At 40.5% G+C, this 8853-nt stretch overlaps 1 long non-coding RNA gene across 2 annotated transcripts; it reads right to left on the bottom strand.

Moving 5' to 3' along the window:
• On the bottom strand, positions 1-1782 carry LOC144517254 (uncharacterized). Of its 2 annotated transcripts, XR_013501913.1 has the most exons (3): positions 1161-1773; positions 361-1080; positions 1-248 (listed from the first exon to the last, which is right to left on the bottom strand). It is a non-coding gene; the product is annotated as an uncharacterized LOC144517254 (long non-coding RNA). The 2 variants fall into 2 exon arrangements; XR_013501912.1 differs by having other exon boundaries at positions 361-1782.
• Between the last annotated feature and the right edge of the window lie 7071 nt (positions 1783-8853).

Here is an 8853-nt window from a genome sequence, read left to right as displayed (position 1 = left end):
CAGTTTGTAAAGGTTTTAATGAACAAAATGGTACTCAGAGATACAGTGTGGATTTTGTGTGAGTGGGGAATCTCCTGGCTGGAGAGAGTACTGAGGCGAGCCGAGGGGGAAGGATCCAGGTCGTACGAGAATCGAGACGGACAGGCAGGGAAGAGTTCACAGAAGTTTCCACAGGTGGAGGATAAAGCTGGACGGTGAGGCTGGAAGCTTGTAGGCACAGCGGAGGAGGCAGCAGGTCTGAGCGGTCACTGGACAGAAACACCGGGTAAGTATGAGCTCAGGAGAACAAAGACAAAAGCTAGGGAGCACAAGACAACACGTACACAACTTGAATAAACTGAGAACTGAGAGCCAAGTTACCACATGGGTGTAGATAACGAACTGGCGCCGAAGAGGTGATCAGCCCGGGTTTGAGTATTGCTGGAATGAATCTTGTAGATGAGCTGCAGCTTTGAGGAACGGCTGTGCAGTGTTGATTCGGCCACGCCCCTTGACCTACTTTCTTCTGAACACACCTTCAGCACTCCAGGTGGAAAAACACAGATACACACAGACAAACAGAGAACAAAAACACCAAAAACAGGGCGGAGAGAGAGCTGCCATAACAGGACCCAAAAACCGAGGTGCCAACTTGCGTGATTCAATCCGCAGGGGAATGTTCTTGGAAGAAAGCCACACCTGTTGTCCAGGCTGGTACTGGGGAGCTGGGTCCCTGTGCCGCAGGGGTTGCAGCAGACCCAAGGGAGACTGGTGGGATGCTTTACCCCGGGCACAGGTGGTACGTGCTGCCACGAAAGCCCGGACATCAGCTTCTGCTGACGGCCACCAAAAATGTCTTCTCAGCAACATAAGGGTACGTTGCATCCCTGGATGGCAGGCGAAACGGGAAGAATGGACCCACTGCAACACTTCGGACCGCAAAGATACAGGGACATAGAGCCGGACAGATGGTCCATCTGCTGGTCCAGGGTCTGATACTTGGGCCGTCTTGACCAGAGATTCGATCTCCCAGTGAACTGCGGCCACAACGCAGGTAGAGGGCAGGATGGACTCTGGTTCACTGGACTCAGAGATGGAAAACTGGCGGGACAAAGTATCAGGTCATCATTCACCATAGTTTGGAATATAGCTGGTGCATTTGTGAGTCCAAAAGGCATTACCCGATATTCGAAGTGTCCAAGTGGTGTATTGAAGGCTGTTTTCCACTCATCTCCATGCTGAATCCTGACGAGATGATAGGCATTGCGCAGATCCAGTTTAGAGAAGACAGTGGCGCCCTGAAGTGGTTCAAAAGCAGACTTGATTAGTGGCAAAGGGTATTTATTGTTTACAGTAATGTTGTTCAGACCGCGAAAATCTATACAGGGGCGCAGCGTCTTGTCCTTCTTGTCCACAAAGAAGAACCCCGCCCCCACAGGTGATGATGATGGACAAATGATACCCGTGGCCAGGGACTCTCCGATATATTTCTCCATATCCTCTCTCAGGTCTGGACAAGTTGTAGAGTCGGCTAGCAGGCAAGGGAGCGCCTGGAAACAGACAGAGAACAAAAACACCAAAAACAGGGCGGAGAGAGAGAGCTACCCATAACAGGATTTTCATGTTAAATGTGGCCAGAGCTTCAAATAATGAGGTCAACGTATTTCAGAGAAATCCCTGTGAGCTAAAACGTTCAGATTTCCCACTGTTCTGAACGCTCCGGTTTCAACAGTTGTTTCTACTCTCGGCTCGGTGTCAGTAACACCGAGTCGGCCTTCTATGATTGGTCATCTGCTCCAGGTAGGCAGGACTGGAGTGGTTGTTTTTAAGCTACTGCAGTGTTAACATTGTCGTATGTAGCTTCATGCTAACGGCAGTTAAAGATGTAATCTTGGCTCCCAACGTTGTTAATTTATTCCCAATTTTGGGTCACATTACTGTTGAAACATGTCCGGTTGGGTAGTATTTGGTTTAGAAGAATTTATCTGTGATTTGTGATGGTAGAAAATGCTGCTATATTTTATTACTGTGCACTGCTAACTATAGTAGTTGCGTGCTAACACCAGGGAAACTTGTATTATATTATATTAGATATTATATTAGTATTAATACAGGTGCAGCAGCCATGGGCAGTATGAGGAAAAAAAGTGTTTTTTGAACATTAAAGCATGTAAACATATTCAAGTACAAACACAAAATACAAGTATGAACCTGAAAATGCTATATAATAGATCACCTTTAAAGCATCAGCGATGTGATATTTTGAATGAAGGATTTTGTTCCTGAAATAGCCTGGTCCCATATAGCTAGCTGTTTGCAAATGACGCATATACTCTAGCACAGGGATGTCAAACATACAACTCTGTGGCCAGAACCGGCCTGATCCACTGGATGACTTTGCAACGTGTGAAATTTGCAGAGAAGTCATTCATTCCAATTTTTCAATATTCCTATTTGTCCACTGGGGTTTGCGCTATCCTAATAAGAGTAGCAGGCCCTATGCTGGATATGCTATTATAGATCCCACATGCTTATGTACAGGCTACACACTGTCCATGCAGGTGGAACATGTCTTTGTCCCAAAGGAGAAATATAGACACACTTTTTCACAGAGGTAAATGGGAAGCCAGTGTGCTTGGTGTGTTCACAGCACCTTTCAGTGCTCAAGGAATATAATATTCAGCGCCACTAGAACCTCATTTCCTTTTCCTTCCTGACCAGAATACAGAAAACTGAAACTTGAAAAAGCACTTCTTTTTTTAAGATAGCTCAGGCTTTTATGTATGGTCAAATTTTGAGGTGTTGTTATTTATCAGTTATCATGCTTTGGTTTTACTGGGGGCTGTTTCACAAAAGCAGAATTTATAAATCCAGGATAACTGATGAAGCGAGGCTTTACGTTTGGTAACTGCAGTGCTAGTTGTATTTTACGTGTGGAGGAATAAATCATTGCATTCAGCCCAGTCTCATGGCAGTTTGTGAAATGTTGACGTTATTTAATCTATTGAGTCGTGTACAGGGACACGTTTTTCTGGTTTTTATCGTGTTGGTGAGCACGAATTTTAAACTAATGTATTTGAATGGGAAGCATATTACGTGATAACAGCACGATTATGGTAGCGAGTAGTATTGAAAAGCCGAAAATCCGCGTAAGGAGGATGGGTGGGGTGGTGTATGGGTCAAACAACACAGGACTTTCACCCCAGAGACCGGGGATTGCGTCCCGCGTGTGGTAGTTCCTTACCGCATTCTTGTTCTCTTAACCACAACCTTTCCCCGTCTTTCTTTTCCTAACCACAACTGTCCCGTTGTTGTAGCGCGTCCCCGTTGTCGTCGCCAGCATGCAGCGTTTAATTTCCCCTTGTTGCGTCCCCCAGAGACCGCGGATCGTGTCCAGGCGGCTGTTGTTGTCACCATCTACCGCGTGTGGCATCCCCGTTTTTGCATCCCCCAGAGCAGGCCAGTGTCATGGCAGTTGTCGCCAGCGTGTGGCGTTTAATTTTCCCGTTGTTGTGTCCCCCAGAGACCGCGGATCATTTTGTCACCATCTCCCCCAGTCGCAGGGCAGTTCGTGAAATGGTAACGTTCCAATTTCGTGGTGACCAGCACGAAATAAAGTAGAAAATCGTTTCCCTGTACATGAATCAATAGATCAAAATAACGTGACCATTTCACGAACTGCCGTGAGACCGGGTTGTTGCATTACAATCTCGAGTGCATCACAGTGTGTTTATGCATCTCAGTGTTTAGTCCCTCGCGGCAGCACTTTGTTGCACTTCTTACAGCCGCAATACGCATTGTGCATATACTTTAAACAGAGTGAGCAGCAGCTTCTAATGGAAGTTTGATGAAGTGGAACACATTATTTGTAAGAAACACGGCTGCTGTGATGAAACGAGAGAAAATGTTGCAAACAATCACGGACCGACTGAATGTGTAAGTATCTTAAAAATAGACATTATGTGACCACGACTGTTACCGTCATAATTCTAACATTCAAGGAGTTAGGCTAGTAATAATTTGCACACATTAACAGTTGTATATTTTGGATTAAAAGTGAGCAGAATGGTTTCAGTTAAGAATAGTGGTTCGTGAATGTATATTTTTAGACTATGATTCAGTCCGTTCGCTATTGTCTGCCATGCAATTTCTCGCTGTTTTATTATAGCGAGTTTGCGTCTTCCCAAATATGCTTTGCTTCCTCGTATAGGCTATATGGACATAGAAAAGAAAGACGCTGAAAAATTGGACTCCAAAATCTAGAAACTATGAAGATAATTAAGTGATAATCTCAATGCACAGTAACAGACTATTCATCAAAAACCATTGAGGTGTCCGCTCCCTGTTGTTTCATGAATGTACTGTGTGTACAGTAGCCTACACTATATAGTTACTGGTCCAGTGAACTAAGACTATAATTTGGAAGGATTGTAAAATTAGGATAGGTTTTTATAATTGTACAATTCTCTCAAATTATAATCCCAGTTTACTGGAGAGAACACAAATTATGTGCTAAGAGTGGCAAATAAAAAGCACATGGAAGAGTAATATACATGATCCTTTATTGTTAAAGAATAGAAAAATAAATAAATCATCTAAAAAGATCTATTTGTCTCTGACCAGTCAGCCTTTGTTAGAACCACTATAGAAACACACAAGTAGTATTGCACTTTATATACTGCCCTAAATCACTGACTTCATTTAAAACACATTTGAAACTTTATCTGCCTTTTCTAATCATCTCAACAACTGCCATAATATATTCATCAGACTTCTAAAAATATAAACAGCAGTCTTCATAAAGCAATATAACAGCACCAATGACTGTCGCATGAATAATTTTAAAAATAATGGTCACAATGTTAAAATAATATTATTTAACTGAACAGCAATATGTACAGTACAAGTTGTATTTTAATGCAGGTTAATAAAAATAAGGTAAAATCACTGCTGAGTGAACAGAAAAGGCTCCAGGATTAATAAATCCTGGGAAAATGGGTAAAAGTGGGAAAATGTTTATGGGAAATAAATAAGCGAGTATCATCAGCAAAAAGTAACAGAAATATAGATGCAGATGCAGTGGCCAAGTCATTCATATAAACATAAACAGACTGAAAAAACAAAAATAACAGCAACAAAAAACTGTTGTTGTTTTCTAATTTTATTTTTGCTGTTGATGTTTATTACCGCTACCAGCTCATGCCCTTGTGCACCCCTATGCACTCTAAACGAGGACACCCACATGCACCCAATGGAGCGTTATCTATTCAGAGCAAATGGGCAGTATCTATGTGTTGCTAAAGTTATCCAAGAAACTGGCACGACGTAGCTCACAGGCCAAAGCAGCGAGGTAAAGATAAGGATAGTGTCTGTTTGACTGCTTTGTGACCAAATGTCAAAAAAGTAAAGAAACAGAACAAGTTAGTGGTTTGATAAACCTTCTTTTCCTGAAATGTTGTTGGTTCTTGCTACTTCCTGCAACAAGAACCATCTCCGTCATTGGACGGCAATGGGCACGGAGGATAGTTCATTTTCCCCACGTGATGACGAACCTGTTGACCTTTCACATTCTGTAAACAAATTATAACACAATTATAAAGTATGGTGTGGCACTTTTGATTTAATCATGTAATAAAATAATTAAGGTTAAAATGGATTAGCAGATTTACCACATTCATAATACAGAAACAAATGTAAGGGATAGATGAACCAGATCAAGAATTACAGGGGACATTGTAATCTCAAGTAGGAAGAAATATGTTTTTGTGAGAGTTTCCCAGTTTTGGAAATTATTGTATATTGAATGTACAATCATGACCCCTATTGCTCCTTTGAATATGATCACAAAATCTTGGTTAAACGCAGACCTGGTATCATATGACTGCATGCATGCTTGACTTTCTGTCTGTGTCTGTCAGATTGTGTCCCTTTCCCCATTTTATCTTCTTTACTGAAAAACTCGATCATATGTTGTCATGTTTTAATTGCTTGCACTGACTGTCTGCCTAAAGGGATAGTTCACATATTTTGAAGTGGGGTTTTATGAGAAGTTTGGAGAAGCAGGCAGGAGTACAGACATGGAAGCGAAGCAATGTCCTGCTGTAAAACATATTTCTAGCCACCTAAACAAAAAAGGCCCACCTAAAGAAATTAACGCCTGTTTAAGTGTATGCTATATTTAGAATATTTTCATTGCTTAATCTTGCTGTCAGACAGTGCTTACATTTAAAATGTAATAACTCAGGAAGTGTAGAGGCACAAATAGCACACACTTGAGCTAATTTCACACCAGACTAGCAGAGCAAGAGGTAGCAGTATCTCTGGCCTCACCATGTTAGGAAGTGGGAAGCCAGCTAGATATTCTCTGCTTTTTGCTGTAATACAGTAGATATTTCTACTACTTGATCATGGGACTGGGGCTGGAAAGCATCTTCCTCCTGCAAAACTGAAAAAATAAATAAGAAGTGAGTCATTTTTTTGTTTTTATTCTGTATGTCAAGATGAGTCTAAATGATAATAAATGAATGTAATCTGTTTATTCAAAGTGTATCCAATATTCACTCACAGACACCTTTACTATGGCTATTAAAGTTATTAAGCTTGAGACATCAGCTAATCAAAGTAAAGACACTCACATATATTCCTTATAGCCACATGAAAACCGTTTCATAACAGTTGAAAAAGAATATTATGGCATAATTTTACGTCAGCCCCTTTTCTCCTATTTTTTGTTTAGCAGTTTGACATTTTACCTGAGGTCAAAAAAGATGGAAGTGTATTGACAATTAAAGGAAGCTTGTTCAGTTTAAACCATTTAGAAATTTGAACTTTTTCAGGATTTGCTAAGGAATAAGCGTGGAAAATGTTAATGGGAAATAAATAAGCGAGTATCATCAGCAAAAAGTAACAGAAATATAGATGCAGATGCAGTGACCAAGTCCTTCATGCAAACATAAACAGACTGAAAAACAGCAACAAAAAAAACTGTTGCTGTTTCTTGTGGGGGTAGAATGTAGATTACATATGACCTGAGCTAACCCATGACCCAGAAAAGGCCTCTTGAAAGGAAGGAAGAGATGAAAAAGAGAGATTTCATCATCAAAAAAGAACTTTGTGGACAGGGTGACAAGCATACTGTTTAATCTGTAATTCAAAGTATATCCAATATTCACTAACAGACACCTTTACTATGGCTGTTAAAGAGGATGTTATCAATCTTGAGACAATTGAGCTAATCATAGTAAAGACACTCACATATGATCCTTATATCCACATGAAAACCATTTTATAACAGTTGACAAAACAAATTATTTTGGCATCATTTTACTATTTTTCTCGAGAACGTCTTTGCCCTTTTTTTTTCAGCTTTACATTTTACCTGAGGTTAGGGAAAAGATGGAAGTGCATGGGAGGGTCTTTTATACCACATGTACTCTGGTGATTTGATGCCATCATATAAGACAAAGAAACATTTCAGCCCCCAGTGTGCTTGTTGCTCACAAGTGTTCAGCCGATTCAGGTCTTTGCAGGCCAATATATTAATGATAATGGGTTAAGGTTGTAAATAGTCAAATATCTTTACATTTACAAAATATGGAGAAAGAATTGCTGGCACCATGAGAAAAAAAACGATGCCAAGAATAATATTACACTACATTCCTAACAATGATAACATTTTCATGCGCCAAAAGGAGATACTGTAAAGTCAACTGGAGGAAAATTACAAAACGACTGGAGTTCTTATTATGTTTTGAAATCAGTTTGAGATGTAACACACACACAAACACACACACACAAACATTATCAATATATACCTAATTTTTCAATGTATTTGCGTTTCATAAATTGCCTTTCTATGTAGAACATTCCACTGTTACTGACAGAGTCTGCCACAGGATTTAAATAGAAAAGTGTGTTTGCTATTCTCAGTGTTTGCTACACTTGTCATTCTGTACTCTGGGACCTACATTAAAAACACACACACACACACACACACACACACACACACACACACACACACACACACACACACACACACACTTGCTGTTGCCACCAATTACCACGTGTCAATTCATGTAAATGGGTTATTGTCAAATTATATATGGACAACAATGTCTTCTCTTTGGGCTCACAGTTTTCTTGTAATAAATACTTGACATTCCAAGTTCTATTGTTATTCACATTTAGGAACAATTTACACACCAAAAGACAAAGACACCAACAAACACACACACACACACACACACACACACACACACGCACACACACACAAACACAGGCAGGCGGATGTGGAGTGTGCCTGTTATATAAGCACTGAGACCAGATTTGTTTAGGATCTCCTCCATAAACACACACACACACACACCCTAAAAAAAATGCTTCATTCAAATTAATGACACAAACACGTACATACTTGTTCCAAAAGGCAACTTTGCATCATTCAAATGATTCAGTATGACCACTGAAATCTGCCCTGAGGAACCAAACATCCTGCTTACTTTCTTATCAAATGAAGTGGTCTGGCCCAGTAATAAAGTAGTACTCAAGAATTTGAGTGTTGTGCTGTGATACAGTTGCACGTGTTGACCTTTTCTCTGGCATTTAAAAGAAACCTGCTGAAGCAATTCTGCTTAATGTAGATGCACAGTGATGAGACAGGGAAGCATCTTGATAAATGTGGTATTTGGAGATTTCACGAATCACTATAACATTGTCAAATTGATTGTTGACACCATGGTAGCAAGTTTTAACTCTCTCTTTCTTCTCCCCATAGAATGTAATGGTAGTGGACACAGCATCCGTGACATCACCCATTGGTCTGTGGACTGCTGTTTTGAAGCCTCAAGTTTGGCGATGTTTATGGTTGCAATGGTG

Source organism: Sander vitreus, chromosome 4 (assembly GCF_031162955.1).
Source record: "Sander vitreus isolate 19-12246 chromosome 4, sanVit1, whole genome shotgun sequence".
Classification (NCBI taxonomy): domain Eukaryota; kingdom Metazoa; phylum Chordata; class Actinopteri; order Perciformes; family Percidae; genus Sander; species Sander vitreus.
The sequence above is the reverse complement of the archived record's forward strand: the minus strand, read 5'-3'. Positions and strand labels throughout refer to the sequence as shown.